General features: G+C 36.5%; 1 protein-coding gene across 5 annotated transcripts in view; it reads left to right on the top strand.

Moving 5' to 3' along the window:
- Positions 1 to 18,684, top strand: part of FOXP2 (forkhead box P2) — a 661,310-nt gene that overhangs the window by 391,765 nt on the left and 250,861 nt on the right. The gene's annotated exons all lie outside the window — the stretch shown is intronic.

An 18,684-nucleotide genomic window follows, 5' to 3' on the forward strand; every position in this document is an offset into this window, starting at 1 on the left:
AAATAAAGATGTTAACTTTTAAAATTCTATTTTTCTCAGCACTAGTCCCACTTTAGTTAAAGAGAATTACCTGTGTGAAAATCCAACAGACAATTTGGTATTGTAATTAGAAATTCACATTTCATACTGGCCTGTAATATTTTCTGAATTAAGTATCAATATGTAATATGAATTTAACTAGACTTGACCTTTTTTAAATGAAGAAGAATTAATAAGTTCAATATTTTTAGCATCATTTAAAAATGTGCAGATTTGTATTTTAAACATTTTTATTCCTAGGTTTCTTCAGATGATGTCAGAGTTTTATATACATTGGTAATTTAATTGCAATTCTAAAGTCGCTACAAAACAGGATTAGAAATACTGCTATATATCATCAAGTTCTTTACTAAGATTCACATTTGCCCCTGGGTTACTTTTTATAATTTTACTGCCACAATGAAATACATAATATATCTTCATAATTCATTCATTTAATAAACATGTATTGAGTGGTGTTTCTGATGCTGTTTAGGAGCTTATGTACAGAGAGCAAATAAAACAGCAAAAATATTTCGATTCTTGGAGCCCATAGTCTATTAATATTACATGTAATAAAATGAGTCTTTTATTAAAATAAAATAACAAGAGTAAACAATAAAACTGAGGCTGTAATTGAAAAAAAGCCCACTGTTTTTTATATAGTCATTCTTTGTATGCTGTTTAAATAAACCAAGATAGTTCTCTTTAAAAATGCCTCCCATTCAAAGATATGCCAGTAAATAGATAGAAAGTAAAATAATTGATTTAACAGCAGTGTTCTAATTTAATGATCTCATATTCCCTGCAATGTTTTGGGTTCATCTCTATTTAGATACCTTGCAGCCTGTCAAACCCAACAGGACCCAAAGGAACTCATTATTCCTTCACCCAAATGATTCTCTTCCATTGTTTGCTATCTTTTTAAATGCCACTTTAATCCGCCCACTAATGAAGGGGGAAATTTAAGATTCTTGTCCCCATTCTCAAATTCATTCTCCAAACCCAATCTATTGCCAATCATTTTCAATTCTACGTCTTAAATATTTTTTTAAAATTTTTGTCTGTTTTCCACTTTCCCTATTGCCATTCCTATTCTACCTGCTTTCCTACCTAATGGCATCAGTCCCCTTTCCCAACTGCTTTCCCCTTTATAACCAGATGATATTTTGAAATCCAGATTTGACTGTGTCATTTCCCTTTTTTTCTGGGGGCTTCTCTTTGATTCTTGGAATAAAGTCCATTGTGCATGACAAAGCTCACAAAACTCCCATGATTGGGCTCCTCCTGACCTACCTCTCTCTCTTGTCTAATTTATCCCGTGTCTTGCCCTGGGCTCTCACTGTTCTAGCCACAATGAACCTCTTTCTGCGATTGCCGTTAATCAAGTTCTCTCTTGCTTTCCTCAGATCCGCTAACAAGCTATTCTCAGCCTGGGTCATGTGCCCACCACTTTGAAATTCTCCTCCAGATTTCAGCTCCGTAATCCTTTAGCCTTGACCAGTAGAGTTCTTACTCGTCTTTCAAATCTGAGATTTCAAATCATTTCAGGGAAGCTGCACTCACCCACATAGAAATACACACTCACCTGGAGTAGATTTCCCCTTCTATAACACTCAGGATATGTGATTATTTGTCTCACCTGTATTTATTCCAGTCCTCACCATTTCTCTAATCCTATTACAGGGTTTATCCTACATGGTAGATGCGCAGTACATTTTGTTGACTGCAAATGATTGAATGTATCTGAGAGCTAAAATGAAACTTTATTCAGTGATTTCAAGCAGTTGAATAAAAATATTTTAAGGTGGTTAATCTTCATGATGTGTTCCATAAGAATGTATTTCATTTGTTCACTGTTACCTATAAATTGAGTATTAAATAAATTTTAAATGGGCAAACTCACTGCAATGTTCATATATGCATGGTGTAACTTGGAAGGGGGGAGATTCCTTCAGCACCCGTTATTAGCAATTTTATGATTTGCATTTTGGTTGTAAATGTCATGGCATGATATATAAAGAGCTGAGAAAAGCAGTCTCTGGCAAATGGAGTGGTTAAAAATGTAAAGAAAATCAAAATCTAATTTTTAAAAATAACTACTGATATTAATAAAAAGCCAAATGGATTTCTTGCAAATCTGGTAAATAAAGATGGGTTTTGAAGCTTAGACTTTATACCTCCTTTGATGCATGAGCTCCTGTTCAAAGCTGAGTTATAAGCTTTGGTTATATTGTACCAGGGGTGCAGTTGGACTCATACAATAGTTGCACTTCAAGTGTCACTATAATCTGCTAAATGTAATAAAATTACATTGAAATAATGTAAAAAAAATCTAATTTAAACAGAGGGAAATGAAATTTGAAGTTGAAGCTAATGCCTTTTTTGGTCCCTGCTGTGGTCCTTTCTGGCTAGGCCCATACTGGTGCTGGCAGCCTTGTTGTGTTAATGTGTGGTAGGACGGTGCGGCTACAGAGAAGTAGATAACATTGTAGCCACTCTATTCTCTGGATAAGAAGTAGTCCTGGACCAGCAGCTTTAAGCAAGTGGCATACCTCATTTGCAAGAATAAACTTGGTGTTTGATTACCACCAACCTGTAAATTCTTGCCTTTTCTTTTTAGTCACAGTTTTATTTTTTGAGGTTAATTGAATTACACCGACTGGACTATCAAACTTCTTTTAGAAGTAGAATGGGATAAATTTTTGTGAGCAGAGGAGAAATATCCAGAATGGAACATTTTATTTTAGAGAGGGGAGAAAGAGAGAGAGAGAGAGAGAAGGCAGGGAGGAGCAGGAAGCATCAAACCAGGCAAACCCGGGGTTTCGAACTGGCAACCTCACGTTCCAGGTCGATGCTCTATCCCCTGTGCCAGCACAGATAATGCTCAGCAAGTATTTTAATAAAAGTGTTTGGCTTTCTTTTAATCTTTCAGGACTGCTTTCTGCATCCCTAGAATGGAAATAATAATAGTTTCATCCTCATAGGATTGGTGTGGGAACCAAATGAGTTATTAAACATAAAAGACGTAGAAGACTGTGTGACACATGTTAAAATTTATATATTCGTGTTAGCAATCATTATTATATTTACATTTTTAAAAAAATTTGTTTAAAGAATTTATACAAATGAGTTTCCGTAAGTAGATAAAGGTTCTGAAAATATCATGGGTAAGTAAGCTTATACTTGCCTAAGTAGTGCTTTATAATAAACTAAAGTATGTAAAACATTGCATTCATTTATTTTAAAATTGAAAAATCCAAATAATGCTTTATTTCTATAAGTAAAACAACTACTTCATCATTACGTTCAAATGTAACTAAGAAACAGTGAAAACACATTTGAACCTGCTCCTCTCTTACTCTCCCTAAAACACAATTCCTAATATTTTTTTTTCCTGAAAAATACAGGAATTCTGATACAAGTGTCAGAAGCAACGTGTATCTGGCCCGTGAACGCTAATCCTGTAGGTGGGAGCCATAGCTGTGGGAGCAGGTGGCCCTCCAGCCTTCATTCATCACCACTGTTTATTTAAATATAGTTGGTATACTATCTTATCCTGGTTATGTTAGTTTCAGGTTTACAATATAGTGATTCAACATTTTTATACCTTACAGTTTGATCACCCCACTAATTCAAGTAATCATCTGTCACCCTATAATCTCATCACAATATTATTAACAAAATTCTCCTTCCCCCTTTCACCCATCCGCTCTAGTAAAGATCCCTTTGTTCTGTGTTTCTATGAGTCTGTTTTTGTATTGTTTGTTTTGTTCTATTTTGTTTTTAGATTCCACATGTATACCATATGACCCAGCAATTCCATTTTGGGGTATTTATCCATAAAAAACAAGAACACAATTCAAAATACATATGTACACCTATGTTAATTGCAGCATGATTCACAATGGCCAAGATATGGAAGCATCCTAAGTGTCTGTCAACAGATGAATGGATAAAGAACACATGGTATGCATACATAATAAAATATTACACAACAATAAAAAGGAATGAAATCTTGCCATTTGTTACAGCATGGATGGATCTAGAGAGTGTATACATCAAGTGAAATGAGTTAGGCAGAGAAAGACAAATACCATATGGTTTCACTTATATGTGGAGTCTACAAACCTCTCATGTTTTTTGAACAGAATCTTGAGTAACCAGTTTTCTGCCATAAAATATATAGTTTTAGCTCCTGATCAGCCAGTGGTATAAGTAATTCACTTCAACTCCCCGAGTTTAATTGGTTATAATCTCAACCCATATGCCTCTATCTGTATTCAATATTGTTATATGTCTTTCAAATTGCTTTATACATGTACATGTATTGCACTGTCTTGTATAAGTACATCTATGCAAGCCAATTTGTTTAATTTCTCATTAGAAAAAATTTTTCTTTTCAAATAAATTCACATTAATGTCTTCATTATATTAAAGAAGCCTTTTTGGGCCCTGGCCGGTTGGCTCAGTGGTAGAGTGATGGCCTGGCATGCAGGGGGACACGGGTTCGATTCCCGGCCAGAGCATATAGGAGAAGCGCCCATTTGCTTCTCCACCCTCCCCCTCCTTCCTCTCTGTCTCTCTCTTCCCCTCCTGCAGCCAAGGCTCCATTGGAGCAAAGATGGCCCGGGCGCTGGGGATGGCTCCTTGGCCTCTGCCCCAGGCACTAGAGTGGCTCTGGTCCCGGCAGAGCGACGCCCTGGAGGGGCAGAGCATCGCCCCCTGGTGGGCGTGCCGGGTGGATCCCGGTCGGGCGCATGCGGGAGTCTTTCTGACTGTCTCTCCCCATTTCTAGCTTCAGAAAAATACACACACACAAAAAAAAGAAGCCTTTTTGTTCATTAAAATATATAATTAATTTTATAAGCACAAGTATACAAAACATCCATGTATATGTTGAGGCATTGAATTATAAATTAATATGAAACTAAATATGACACTAGTTTTCCTGATTCCAGAAATGTTAGATTTTTAGGTAACAACAAATGTTTATATTTGCATTAAATTATTCACCTGTAAATATCAATACACTTTGTAAGCAAACATGAGCTTTGAAACTCAATTCCATTAGGTTGTATGACCACTGCAGGTTTTTGATACCCTTAACCAATAATAGATACCCTCTCTGAGTGTACAGTTTTCTTTAAAACATTAAAGTAGACTTGGTTTACTCAGAGAAGCTATGAAATACTTGATGTGGAGGATGTGTCCTTTAGACACATGATGAATTGCAGTTCAAGATAGGATATTAAAGTGCTGAGCTTATTAAGCCTGTGTGACACATAGAGAGTTTTCTGGATTTTCAAACAAGTAAGAACAGGTCAAAATTAAAACACATAGCTGAGGGAGAGGGGTAAAATTTGTTTAAATGTAAGTGTATAATTTATCCTATTTCTGCTCAAGCAGCACTGTGGTATTCTTTAGAAATTTTTCATTAATCTCTAAAAATGACAGGTGTCGGGGGTCTTTTATGATGCACAATCAGAAAAGTTTCGGTCAAGAGGTCATACTGTTACGATGTGTTAGTCAGTAGCCCTGTCTCCTGTGGAATTAGCCTTGTTTGAAGTCTTTCCAAAGAAAGATATTTTTTGTAATGCACATCAGTGGAATAATGTGTTTGGGAATGGCTTTACCTAGAATAAAAGTTGAGAAAATTCTTTATGATTAAAAAAACTATTGCGCCCATTCAACACAATAAAAATCTCTCGAAGTATATGTGGAATGCATAGTTTAACAGAGAACATGTATTCAGGAATAATATTAAGCAATTAAAAAGTATATTTATGCCTTTTTGAATCTTTTGTCTAAAATGTCCTATTTAAAATACAAAGTTATTCAATTTTTTAACATAAGTATCAAAATTTACTATCAAAACACAATGTTAACATTTTTAAAATATCTTAAAATACTATCTAATAAAAAGTCTCAACGTTTGTTTTATGACCATTAACTAATGTATTTATTTTCTACATATAACTAAAACTTGGGATTAAATAAAAATGGAAAATATTATTAACCACAAATTACCTATTTTTTCATCAGAACTTGGGAAGCAGTTTAATGCTTCCTCTTGTGCTATTAAAGAAATAACAGACTTTTGAAATGACCTCTTAAGACACGTTAATTTATGAAACTCTAATCCTAGAAACTTGGTGAGATAGAAAGTGAATATATTAGCTTTAAAGTGGACAGATTTGGGTTTGAATTTTACCTTCAGCAGTTATCAGTTATTGACCTTGGGCTAGTCACTGAACCGCTCCTGTTTTTAAATTATTGTTTGATGAAGAGACTACAATGCCATCTATTCCAAGGGGATGGGGAATTAAACAAATATATAATGCCAATACTTCCTGTAGTACACACTCATAGAATGATTGCCCCTTGTTTTTGTTCTTATCACCAAGAAAATAAGTCTCTTCCTCTCATTCTTTCTTCACTATTCATTCATTCATTTTATTCAGCTGTAGCACATATGACTTAACAAAATAGACATGTGATTGTCCTCTTTGAGCTTATAATCCAGTGAAGGAGAGAGGTACACCATGCACCTAGCATGTTATTTGGCTTAGGGTATCTGCTTAATAAAAAGAAAGAAAGAAAGAAAGAAAGAAAGAAAGAAAGAAAGAAAGAAAGAAAGAAAGAAAGAAAGAAAGAAAGGAGGGAGGGAGGGAGGGAGGGAGGGAGGGAAGGGAATAGATCATTACTAGTTGCAATAAATGTTCTAGAGAAAAATAAGTTGTTATGAAAAAGAAATGCAGAGGACATCTATATTTAATTGAGAAAATTACAATTAAGCTAAGACTGAAAGATGAGTAGGAGCTAGTCAGGAGCAAATGGGAGCATAATAGGTGTGTTTGGGGCAGTCGAGAGCTCAGGTGGGACATGAAGTATCTAGAAAATCTAAATAGCAACATTAAATTAGCAAGCAGTTTATTGTAAGTCTAATGATTAGAAGACAGTCATTATAGAACTAATCCTAAATCTTTTCTCTAGGAAAAGTTATACTCCTGCTTTGTTCAATTCTATTTTTTAATTAAATTTATCAGGGTGATAGTTAAAATGATCATATAAGTTTCAAGTGTACATTTCTATGGTACATGTTATAATTCTAAATTTTAATTTTGACTAAATGTTTGTCATTGTTGGGTAATGTTTTGTTATAGCTACATTACACCTGACTTTTTTAATGCAGAATAATGAATTTAAGTGTAATTGTTAATATTCTACTCTCTCTATATTCTCCTACAAACTGAAATCTGAATTCTTAAAACATTTTAAAAAAGATATTTGTATTTTACTTTATATATTATTTACCCTATTTATTTATTTTACCCCCAATCCCACAACTTTACTCATCTCTGGCTCTTTTTGATAACCTAAATTTAACATTTTTTTTTTTCAGTGATCCTTTATACAAATAAAGTTCTCAAGCAAATAAAAGATTATTACAAATCACAGTTGAGGAGATATTTCTTGGTGTTGAAGTTTTATATTCTTTCCACATATATAGGATGAGGCAAAAGTAGGGTTAGAGTTGTGAGTACCTGAGTTTATTCTTGTATTATCATTTGTCAATTATTGAATTATCTTCTATATCAACAACTGTAAACTTACTTTTGTCATACCCTGTACAATAACCATAGGTAAATTTTTAATACCAGGTTGTCATATTTACATACAATTCTGATTTTTTTTTGTCGTGGCAATTAACCTTTGTGATATAGTGCTTTTTATCTTCCCTTTTTTTTTTTAAATAACATTGACAGTATCTCAATTGAACTACTTCCTTCAAACACCAACCTATAAATCTCTTCAGATTGACAGCAAGCCACTTATTCAAACTAGTGGCACACTGTATTAGTCATGTGCCATTAAAAAATATATTGGCAAGACAATTAGATAAAGTTGAATAAAAGGACTTAAATGTGCATCTGGGTATATAATGTTAACCTCCTCCAAGACATTTGTAATTGCCATTATTCTTTCTACAAAGAAAGTTATATTGTTGTGTTTCGTAACAGACATAAGAGTATCACTTGTGTTACTTGACTAGAGATTTGAAAATTGATTAGCATGTCCTATCCTAATGACTTCTATATGAAAGTTAAATTTACTTTCAAATCTGTAGTCGTGTCTCTTTAAGATGGTCAGTTAAATCTTAGATGAAGGCTGCTTTCTAGTCATCACCGTAAAGATATTTTACCTCTCTCGAATTTTTGAAAAAGTATAGTTGAAGGCAAATGTATGTATTAAGATATTGAGTATTCTATTATGTGTGTCATCTTGCTAACCTGGATATGAAGAGCTTTTAAAAATAATCCTTAATAAATTCCTTTGACTTGATTTTCTACTTCTTCATCACACATGGGAGGAATGTTAGATGTCTGATAACATTTTTTGTGATGCGTTAAGTCTGTGCCTACTTTTGCAAGTCTAAGAAACTTGTTAACTGCCTTCTCTTTCAATAGTTCTTGAGCAAATTAAGCTGTTTAATAAATATTGAAAATTGTTTTTAAAAATATTTGTTAATTTATTTAAAATAAGTATTGAGTTTTGGTTGTCTTCAGAACTCTGAAATAGTTCCAGAAGAAGAAAAATAAGTCCAGATTTACCTGGGGAATTTGAACTCTGGCCAAGAAAAAGTAACCATCAGGGATGCAAACTACAGTCAGTACAAAGGAAACTACAGCTTTGATTATGAATGATGTTGGAGATCATCTATTCCAAATTCTTATATGTTCCTTATAAAGTAAGAAATGTCCGTTTTGTCAAAAAGCTAGTCAGTGACAGAGTTGGAAGAGAACCTAAGACCTTTGCTTTAAAAATAGGTACTGGGTTTAAATTCTGCTCAGTCATTGATTAAATGGTTAAATTGAATATAAGTCCTCTGATTTTGTTGTTTGTTATCAATACAATATGGATAGTATCTCTTCTTTACTTAGCATGTGAAGGCTCCTAGCACAGAATCTGGTACATTGTTGGAGTTTAGGAAAAATATGTTTTTTCTTCCCAGTTCCTTTCTATTCCATCACCCTGTCTTCAAAGACAAAATGTCCATCATTTTGAAGAATGGAGTTTCTTCATACATTCTTTCAGCAAACATTGAGAGCTTGTGCCAGAATCCAGGGATTTAAATCTGAGTAAGAAAGCTCCTTTCTATTGATCTTATTTTTTACTGGACTTCTCCTGGAGCATTGCTATCTGGAGAACTCCTTGTCCCTTGTTTTCTGTAGCAGTTTTTGTCACTGACTCTCATTCTGCTTCTGACTATTCTTTGTCTTTTTGTGGGAATCTCTTCCCTTATCCACCTTTAATGGTGGTTGTTCCCTAACAGAGCTTCTTCCTCCTGCGGCTCCTGTCATTTTACGCCCCCTCAGTAATCTCATCATTACAACTCCTACTTTATTCTGATCTTTTTTTCCCCTGAGTTTTAGATGTATATATCCAATGTCTAGTAAACATTTCATTAAGATATTTCCTAAGAATTGTAAGTTTTATAATCTCTTTCTACCCATCTTCTTTTCTCTTCCTAAATTCTATAGCTCAATTTATGGCAGTAACATCCAGTTAGCTAATCAAGCCAACTCTTGTTCATTCTTTCATTCTACTCTATTTATCAGTCATAAATACTATCTTAATACTTAACTATATCTAGGACCATTTGCCACCATACACTTTACCTAAGGGATTGTAAATGTTATTTATTGATAATTTTTCAGGCACTGTTGATAAAGTGCCTTATATTGATAAAAATCAGTATATTTTGACAGTTTCCAAAAGAGAAAAGTAAAGTATCTTATGTAAGGAGTGCCTTTTGGACTTTGAACCAGATACCAAGTAGACAAACTCTGTTACCCTCCTCTTTACAAATCTCCCCCTAAAACACACACACAACTTGCCATAGAAGTAGTTAAAAAACATCTCTTGATCAAACTCTTACCCTCATCAATTACTGTCTCTTTGCCTTCACTTTTGCTACCAGCCCCTCCCCCTATCCCATAATTTATTTTACTTCCTGCTTCAGGGTGATTCGTGTAAAAACAAATTCAACCCTACCACTCATTCTCTTTAAAACTTATTAATATTTTCTCATTGTTTAGTGAAAAGCCATAGTTTTTCTCTCAACACATAAGAGCCTCCATGTCTGTCTCTTTGTCCCACCACACTACCTTGAATTCTTTGTTTCTTTTAATACTAGAAATATACTTTGTGTATGAAATGCATCATTTTGTGCTGTGTCCATTTGGCTAACCCCAACTCATCCTCAGTCCATCAGGATCCAGATCAGCACTTCCTGAAAGCTCCTATTGTCATTCTCATCCCCCCCAAAAAGTCCCTCCAGTAATAGACTGAATGAACCTCTCCCATTGCATTTATTGCCTTGATTAAAATCATCTCTTTACTCATCTCTAACCCACTAGAATGCGGGATGAAATTTAAGGAAGGACTGGGAGGAGGACTGGGGTGAAAGCTAATGAAAGCGGAGTTTGGATGATGCCAGGTCACAAGGAGGTTTGAAGGATATGCTTTGAAGCCATGCAAGGAGATAAAATCTGCTGTTTTAAAACACGAGCCCTATGCACTATGAAACAATGAGAAAACCATGGATACTGTTATTTAGCTGATTTTTGTTGAAAAATCAATTCTAGATACACACCAGCATTGTTATACAGGGTATTTACCACAAAACTTTTGAACTTTAGTATTTTTTTTTCTTTTTTTTTTTTTGTATTTTTCTGAAGCTGGAAACGGGGAGAGACAGTCAGACAGACTCCCACATGTGCCCGACCGGGATCCACCCGGCACGCCCACCAGGGGTGACGCTCTGCCCACCAGGGGGCGATGCTCTGCCCCTCTGGGGCGTCGCTCTGCCGCCACCAGAGCCACTCTAGCGCCTGGGGCAGAGGCCAAGGAGCCATCCCCAGCGCCCGGGCCATCTTTGCTCCAATGGAGCCTTGGCTGCAGGAGGGGAAGAGAGAGACAGAGAGGAAGGAGGGGGGTGGGGGGGTGGAGAAGCAAATGGGCACTTCTCCGATGTGCCCTGGCTGGGAATCGAACCCGGGTCCCCCGCATGCCAGGCCGACGCTCTACCACTGAGCCAACCAGCCAGGGCCTGAACTTTAGTATTTTTATCTTTAGAATTGTTGGTGATTGAATTTACTGTTGAGACTTGTTGCAAAGTTGCCTGACCAGGCATTGGCACAGTGGACAGAGCGTCAGACTGGGACATGGAAGACCCAGGTTCGAAACCCTGAGGTCGCCAGCTTGCGCACGGGCTCAGCTGGTTGGAGCGTGGGCTCTCCAACTTGAGCGCGGGGTCGCTGGCTTGAGCATGAGATCATAGATATGACCCCATGGTCACTGGCTTGAGCCCAAAGGTTGCTGGCTTGAAGCCCAAGGTGGCTGGCCTGAAGCTCAAAGTTGCTGGCTTGAGCGCGGGATCACCAGCTCTGCTGTAGCCCACCCCTCAACCATCAAGGCACATATGAAAAAGCAATCAATGAGCAACTAAGGAACTGCAACGAAGAATTGAGTCTTCTCATCTCTGTCACTTCCTGCCTGTCTGTCCCTATTTGTCCCTTTCTCTCTCTCTCTCTGTCTCTGTCAAAAAAAAAAAAAAAAAAAAGACAACTTGTTGCAAGGTTAAAAAAAGAAAGTGCTAAAAGTGAGTACCTTGAACCTAACACATTGTAGATTTTCAATGCACATTTTAAAACTTCTATTTAAGTAGTCTACCTCTAGTAATTTTGGTAAGGTATGTTCTTCCATATCATTGTAATTGATTTTAAGGATATTAACGTGACATTAAATATTTTTTAAAACGCATACATCAGATGTAGGTTAACATTATTTAAAATAATATTTATTTCTCTAAAATGTAACCACATTTCTTTAAAGTTCTTTTCTACTTCTTAAAATTGGTTAATTGATTATAGAAACTTTTATATAAAATACATTATTTACATAAAATATTTTTATAAAATGATATGAACCCATAATTTTCAAATATTTGGGTTAAGACTCCATAAAATTTTCATAGTCTACATTATGTGAAAGGGGCTTTATGAGTTTGTAGTTTCAAATAGGTAAAATATTTATCCTCCTGAATAAAACAAAAGCACAGGATTCTTTATGAATATTATGCTTCTCAGTCTCTCTCTCATTGGGTGTTTCTCAGGAAAGGAAGCTTCACCTATATACAAAGTCTTACTTTTGAAAAAAAATTGTTATTATTCCTAAATAATGTGTGTATAATTATATTAAAATATTTTTTCATTTCTTATTATTAGAAAGATGATAATTTTACAAAGCAAGTGAATTATGTTCTTCCTTTCCAAATATACTGAAGGACAAAAATTAAAAAGCTGCCCAAAGTAGAGTAATGACATTACTAAAATGCATTTAAATCTGAGAAAAATAAATCCAAAACAAAACTCAAGTTCATCATTCCAACTTTAGTCGAATGACAAAACATTCTCAAATAAAATGTCTGAAACATGTCATTAGCTTAGTTCACTGTGACATGTAACTTAAATAATTTAATACTAAAAAAGGGAACACGTTGTTATAGTAATATAGGTATGGTTTTATATATAAAAATTAGAATTGATGTGAACAACCTTGTTACTTCTGTTTCATTATACTTTCTTTAATGACCATTTTAATAATTTGCATAATCGTAAGTATGCCCATGAGAGTATGTTACGCATGCAAACATCATCTGGCATGAATTGCCAAGCGGGGGGTGGGGTGGGGGTGGGGGTGGGGTGGGGGTTGGTGGTGAGGGAAGGGAATCTTCATACCATCCCTTATCTAATTTTCAACTCGAATTAAATTATTTAAAAGCCAATTATTGTAGTAGTATATTTAATCATATTTCAAAGCATTTCCAATTACTTACAATTGCTTAACTGTGATCTTTTACCTTAACTATTGCATTTACTTGCATTTTCATAAAAATTCTGTTATTTTTCTAAGTAATAATTGGACTCTTCCGAAGGTTCAAACACACTATTTGATGGATACCTATTGTTTTGTGACTAACCACACTAAACTTATTGGCTCAAAGCCACAATAATTTATTTCTCATTCTCTGGGTTAGGGGAGATGTTGGCTAAGTGTCTCCTCTACAATCCACCTGGTATCGGCTGAGGTCACTCACACAGGTGGCTGGATTCATCTGGAGAGGAGGCTGGGCTGGAACTTTCAAGAAAGCTTCAACCACATATCCAACTTCTCCATGGTCCTCTGAGGCCTCTTATCTCCCCAACTTGTCTCACTATTCCCCACCTCGCCAGAACTTCTGCCCAGCGCAGCCGCTGACTAACCATGGCAAAGGCAAAAATAGCCAATCCCCTTAAGGGCTAGTTCACAACTGGCCTAGCAACAACTCCAACACGTTATATTGGTCCAGGTGAGTCATGAGGCTAGTGCAAAGGAAAGTGGGGGAACAGACTTCACCTCCTGATGGAGGAGCAGCTTGCACGTGCAGAGAGAGGAGGAGCTGCTGAGAGCTATCTTTGGCAACTGGCTGCCTTCATATTCATTGTGCATTAAAATAAAAAACTCTGAGTACAGTCTGCCAGACACTCCTGTTCTCACATTACAACTAAGTTAAATCAGTATATCATTATAGAGTCAAAAGCAAAAGTCATATTTCTTTACATTTTGTCCAGAAAGTTTTCCTGTGATTTTTATTGAACTCACATTCTTCCCAGTATTTCAATATTACTGTAGTTCAGATTTCTGAATAAGCCGTTTTCAAATTTTTACTTAATTGTTCAAATTAGTTATTTAAAAACATGAAAGAAAAAAATAATTGGCTATAAGCCACCGTTTCTATACTTGTAAACAGACATTCATGTCTTTAGAATTATTTGCAGCTAATTTCCAAATACATATGTGGTTTTTGTTCTTGTCATTTACCACGTTTTACTAGTATTGCAATGAGGGTCACATTAAATGTTGGTTGAGTTCCCACAATGTGATGAGCACCGTGTCAGGCCCTGGCATTTAACAGGAGTAAGGAAGTCATAGCCCTCAGAGAACTTAAAAAGGTTACTTACCTTAAGTGAGTTAGATTCTTTTAGTTAAATTTACCTGTTAACTTCCATAAGCCACTACTTAAAAACTTGATGTTTTCTTGAGTTTATGAAACAATTTAAAATATGAACCACCCAGTACTTAGCCTAACTACACTATAATTCTCAAGGTTCTGTAGTTTAAAGCAAATGCATATTTGACTTTTTACAGTTACCAAATTCAATGAAAATGTGTTGTTAACTGACACTTTGGTGAAGCTGTGGTACCCAGTCTGAAGAAGTAAGAATATTGATAGGGATACTTGTCACTGGGTCTTAGCTTTTCATATACCAATTATGTAATCTTGGAAAAATCATATCATCTTTCTTGGCCTCAATGTCTTCAAATTTGTAAGTGAGAATTTTGGATTGGATGATTTTCATATGCCAGGAAAAACACCAGTTGCCTACATTACGCATGAAGCAAATGATTTGTACGTATGCAATAACTCCAGTGGCAGGTAAACACCTTATCACAGAAATAAGATGCTTTATCATAGTTGTGGACTCTTGGTGACAGGAGAGTGTGCAGCGGGAAAGTGGGTGCGTGGGGACTTCTTTCCCCTGAGGATTCTGACTTGCATCCCTCTCCCCGACCCTCACCCCCCAGCCTTCCGTGATGCTGTCTAACGAAGCTGCATTTATTTACGGGAATGTGCCATCTGGTTTAACTCGTGTCATATGTGAGAAGAGAAAAAAAGTCTAGAAAACAAAAAAAATTCTCCTTTAGGACTTTATTTTTATTAAAGGTCTCCTAGTCTTGCTGCTACAGCATAGGTTCCCTACAAATAAAAACAGAATCATACTCATCTTTGAGTTTTAAAAATGGTGCTATTTGATTATTTCATCAACCTGAATTTGCCTTAAAATACCAACAAGGTAGATTTTTTTCTCTTATATACTTTTAATGTTTTAAACTTTTGATTTATCTGTTTTCGTTGAATATTTATATTTGACCTATGAGAAGAATGGCTTTGTGGTTGTCTGTTCACAATCAGAGTTGGCTCTTTCATACTTTGCGTACCATTATAGTTTTGCTTTGAATGTGTGGATCATTAACTAACCCTCATTTCTGATATATTTTTTATTAACTCTTATTGCTGACCTTCATTTCTGACATATTTATTATTGTATTTAGCCTACTTGTGTCCTACTTTTTTGTGTCACCTTTCTGAGGTAGAATCTTCGCCATTTATGTCTTTTTATTTGTATTCCTTTGGCTGAGAATCAAGATTAATATTTGTCTCTGTATGTTTATACCATAAGTAAAATTCAAACTTTAGGCAATTTGCTTTACTATGGCTTGTATTTTATGAATTGATTTTGTTATACATCTAATTAGGTTTATTTTTGAACTTCAAAGCTCTCTTGGTGATGTTATCCTGTGACTTTGCCACACTCCACTTCTTCCTCCCTCCTTACCTACCTCTCTTCTTTCCCATCCTCCCTCCCTCCCTCCCTGCCTCCCTTCATTCCTCCCTTCCTTCCTTCCTTCTTTCCTTCCTCCCTCCTTCCCTCCCTCCCTCCTTCCCTCCCTCCCTCCCTCCTCCCTCCCTCCCTCCCTCCCTCCTTCCCTCCCTCCCTTACTTCCTTTCTTCCTTCCTTTCTTCATCTTTTTCTTTTTTTTCTCTCATTCCCTCTCCCCTTCTTTCTTTTTTCCCCTTCCCTTTAAATTATCCAGCATTATTGTTAGTGGTCTCTGTTAGAGGTTTCCCCTCAGTCTTTTTTATATAAAGTCTTCATTTCATTACTATTACTTTAGCCAGCTTTTTTTACATTCTTCCCAGATGTATTAAAAGTTTCCACCTCAGAGAAAGTCAGCAGCTCCTCCGAGGTTAGCTGTGGTTCCTCTTTGTGTATGTCAGGGCTGTCGAAGAGAACAGCCTAGAAGACAGGAAAGAATTAGTGCTGGGACATTTATTTTCAGCACAATATCTTTTTTACAGCCTAGTCTTTGAGCCGATGTCTTTCTCATTTTGTTGAAATCAGATATATGCATTCCTAATTGATTATCATAGCTTTCTCAGTAATATTATAGTAACTCATTGCCAAATACTGCTGAAATATATTACTTGAGTAGGTTTTGCAGTAAATATCTTGGGGATTTAGATTAGCCATTATCACTGAGTCCTGTGATATGAAACATTATAATCTATTCACATTTATTAGTTGTCTTTTTTTAGTCAATTGATATGAAAATAAATCAATGCTTTGACCTGGGGGGCTACAGCAGAGCAAGTGACCCCTTGCTGAAGTGACCTGGGCTCAAGCCAGCAATGTTGGGCTTTAAGCCAGTGACCTTTGGGCTCAAGCTAGCAACCATAGGGTCATGTCTATGATCCCACGCTCAAGCCAGTGACCCTGTGCTCAAGCCGGAGACCTTGGGTTTAAAACCTGGGTCTTCCGCGGCCCAGTCTGACACTCTATCCACTGCACTACTACCTGGTTAGGCCTAAGGTAGCTCGTTGAGGAGAGGGAGCTCCCTCCCATTATCTCTGGTAGACTCTACTATAGCCCACCTCACTTCTGTGAGCAGGAAGTCTAAGTAAAAATGCAGTATACAAGCTGCAAATATAGTTCCAGTACAAACATTCTTAAGTTCAGAATAAGAAGAAAGAACAAGGAAATGACAAATCTACTTCTTTTTTTTTTTTTTTTTTGTATTTTTCTGAAGCTGGAAATGGGAGAGACAGTCAGACAGACTCCCGCATGCGCCCAACCAGGATCCACCTGGCACGCCCACCAGGGGAGACGCTCTGCCCACTAGGGGGCGATGCTCTGCCCCTCCGGGGCGTCGCTCTGTCATGACCAGAGCCACTCCAGCGCCCGGGGCAGAGGCCAAGGAGCCATCCCCAGCGCCTGGGCCATCTTTGCTCCAATGGAGCCTTGGCTGTGGGAGGGGAAGAGAGAGACAGAGAGGAAGGAGAGGGAGAGGGGTGGAGGAGCAGATGGGTGCTTCTCCTGTGTGCCCTGGCTGGGAATCGAACCCGGGACTTCTGCACGCCAGGCCGACGCTCTACCACTGAGCCAACCGGCCAGGGCCGACAAATCTACTTCTTGAGATTTAATCATTTACTAACAAAGATAGTTTATCTAGCCTCTATTTTGACTTTTTGACTATTTTTTTTATCAAGAAGAATGTTTTTTGGATTGAGAAGTACTAAATAAACACCATTATAAATGAACTGGAATACACAATATGGAAAGGATTATTAAAAAGCAGTTTCTTGCTCCCAAACCTTGAATGAACAAATTTTATCTCTCTGTAAGTTAGTAAAATTTGGAAACTTAGGGTTTTGAACTGCTGTCTAATCCTTGTAAGTATGGGGAATAGAAATTTTTCCCAAAGAATTGTCCAATGGGTGGATATGGAAATCCCCATTTAAATAGGGAGAGGCAGGGAAGAGAAGAGGAACAAAGAGACAGGAAAGGTAAATGGATTCTCAAAGCTATAAAATTGTGAATAGAACAAATTATTATTATTTTTTTTAAGTGAGACAGATTTCCACATGCATCCTGATCGGGATCCACCTGGCAACCCCTGTCAGGGGCCAATGCTTAAATCAGCAGAGCTATCCTTAGCGCCTCTGCTGACACTTGAACCAATAGAGCCACTGGCTGCAGGAGGACAAGAGAGAGAGAAGGGAGAAAGGGAAGGGAGTGGGATGGGGAGATGGGTGCCCTGACTGGCAATCAAACCCTGAATATCCATATGCCAGGTTGTTGCTCTATCCACTGAACAAACAGGCCAGGGCTAGAAAAAAAATATTAAAGAGAAGAGCTAAAAAAGGAAGCAATTACCAGTACAGGAACAGAGAGTTCACAGGGAAAAAGAAAAATGTGGTAGATGCCTGTTATCTAAAGCATTTGAAGAGATAAGATAAAGAAGATAAAGAACTAGGGAGTAGATGATAATGCAGTTGGGTAGATCAAAATTAGTTGAACAACTGGCCCTAAGGAGTACTGATTAGCTGAAGGGTGGGCTCTAATTGTGTGATAAAGAACTCTGTCTTATCTGCCTTTAGCCTTGTTGTTTTCTTTTTCATAAGAACCAATTAAAGAAAAATAAAAATAATTGTAGGCTGTTATATGAATGGAAACTTCTCCCTTTCTACCCGCAAACATATATACATATATACATCTCCTTTTTTCTATTTTGTTTTCACCTGTCAATTGAATTGATTCCTTTGAATTTCCAGTGGTTTCATGCTCATTTCTGCATTAACATGATCTCATTAAGGCCATCACAGTCTTGAAGATATATGACCTTTCAAATGAAGTGCTTTCTTCTACTGAAATGTCTTTCTGTAAATTCATAAACACACTTCTTGGAAATAATTACTATTAACATTTTTGGATATAACTTTACTTCTTGGAAATAATTACTGTTAACATTTTTAGAAATAACTTTGTTGTACAAAGTTAGGATCACAATGCATATATTGTCTCACAGATTGTTGTTTTTAATCAAGGTGTTATTAGCACAATAAAATGTATCCATTTTACTGTGCAGGTCTATGAGTTTTGGTAAATGTGTATAGTCTTGTTGGGCAGATAAAATATATTATGCTCACTTTGTTAA

This window comes from Saccopteryx leptura, chromosome 2 (genome assembly GCF_036850995.1).
Source record: "Saccopteryx leptura isolate mSacLep1 chromosome 2, mSacLep1_pri_phased_curated, whole genome shotgun sequence".
In the NCBI taxonomy this organism is placed as follows: Eukaryota; Metazoa; Chordata; class Mammalia; order Chiroptera; family Emballonuridae; genus Saccopteryx; species Saccopteryx leptura.